The sequence below is a fragment of the Chrysochloris asiatica genome, unplaced genomic scaffold, assembly GCF_000296735.1.
Source record: "Chrysochloris asiatica unplaced genomic scaffold, ChrAsi1.0 scaffold00118, whole genome shotgun sequence".
Taxonomy (NCBI): Eukaryota; Metazoa; Chordata; class Mammalia; order Afrosoricida; family Chrysochloridae; genus Chrysochloris; species Chrysochloris asiatica.
Genome location: NW_006408636.1, coordinates 10,218,019 through 10,219,774, shown reverse-complemented (window position 1 = coordinate 10,219,774; position 1,756 = coordinate 10,218,019). Strand labels below are relative to the sequence as shown.

Sequence of the window (1,756 nt, the reverse complement as noted above, 5' to 3'; positions counted from 1 at the left end):
TATGTCGAGGTCAGACCCCGACATATATATACTTTAAAAGTTTGTGGAAAAATTCAAAGATCTTTAATTACATTTTCCCATGAACTTTTTGAAGCCTCCACATATATATTTAGTTTTTCTTAATACAATAGTATTATGTCATCACCAACAGTAAATAATAGTCAAGTTTTCAAAAGAACTACAGAAGTTGGAGCAAGGGAAAAAAACCTCTTGATATTCTGGGAAACAGGTATAACAACAAGATTTGTTTGCTCCAGAGCAAATAATGAAACTGATGGAAAAACATAACCAGAGAGGTCTCAGCCAATTGTCAAGCAGATAATTGCTTCAAAAGAGTGGGCTTGCAAGGATTGAGAAATAAGAGCCCCATTGATGTGTGTAAGGCACAGACCATGTGGGAAAATACCAGATTTTCTTTTATAACCATTCTCAATGTGACTGGAATAAATGGTTTCAATGTTTTCTTGAATGTCTATTGGAATATTCTTGTTTATCACAGAGAGGGAAAGATCTGCTCTTCCCTCAAAAGGCAGTACAGTGAACTGGAAAAAAACACTGGATTGGGAATCAGGAGACAGCTCTGGTTCTGGATTTGCAAAATGTACAAATAATTTACATGAAATTACTTTGGAAGCTATACAATGTGGTTAACTATTGTTACAAAACTCAAGTTTGTTTTTGATCCTTCCCACCTTCCCCTCCTCTTTCCCATATTCTTGAAACAAAAAATACTAGCATAAAGGTTTGAAAGGAATCCAATTCAAAGGAAGCATACTGGTTCCTGATGACATCAACTAGACTAAAGAATTTCGTCAGCATCCTAAATTAACTGAAATAGCTAAGATTTAAAGTAACATCCAATTTAAAATTTGAGAGTAAAGGAATTACTTTTTAAAGGGAACTCTATATCCATTGTAAAGCTGGTAAGTCAGCTTAATATATTTGATATAACATTTGCCTTTCTTATTCTATGAATTATATAAATATTTATAATTTCTAGCTGGTATATATTTAGCTTTATTATTCTGCATAAAAGCAAAAGTTTTAATGCTAAACATTTATGATCAAGTCTAGAGCAGGCTTGTAAGCTCGCTGGTGACCATGTTGGTCTGCTTGTGAGTGGAAGTGGGGGAAGGGCAGTGATGAAGACATAGACTGAGTTCAGCCATGGTCCATAGACTTTTGTCAACCTTGAGATGAGAGAGAGAGAAGGACGGGTTGGTTGGTCAGAAGTTTCGGGAGACTTGGGAACTCCTGAGCCCATGAACACTGACCTAGCCACTGGGGTCTAGAACTTAAAATAAAGTGTCCAGCTGATATGAAGTGGGGGGTGGCATAAAGAATGCCCAAGCTTGCAGATAGTACTCTTTTGACCTAGCTTGGGTGGCTTGATGATCAGAACTCGACTAGAGGATGTTAAATAAATTTGATACAGGAAGCAAGTGTAAATTGCTACAATTTGATGAACTTGACTTTTACTTATGGATGTAGTATCTCAAAATACCAACTGAGAGGGAAGGAGTCTTCACATCAAAGATCAAGCCTATCTCCTAAGTACATAGGGTTGATAGGAATGGGCAACTTAGCCATTGGCTACCTACAATGGAGGGGGGCATATAAAGTCATGAAGTGGCTGGCTTACAAGTTTTCAAGAAGGAGTTTAGTTTCAGAGCAAAGGGGAGTGGGGTGAAGGTAGAATCTCCACAGAATACTTTTTTTTTTTACTATCTCACTTTTTTTTTTTTTTTAATGTTTT

At 36.6% G+C, this 1,756-nt stretch overlaps 1 protein-coding gene across 1 annotated transcript in view; it reads right to left on the bottom strand.

The window, feature by feature from the left end:
• LOC102839972 (NHS-like protein 2-like) overlaps nt 1–1,756 on the bottom strand; it is a 649,194-nt gene that overhangs the window by 71,746 nt on the left and 575,692 nt on the right. The window lies entirely within an intron of this gene.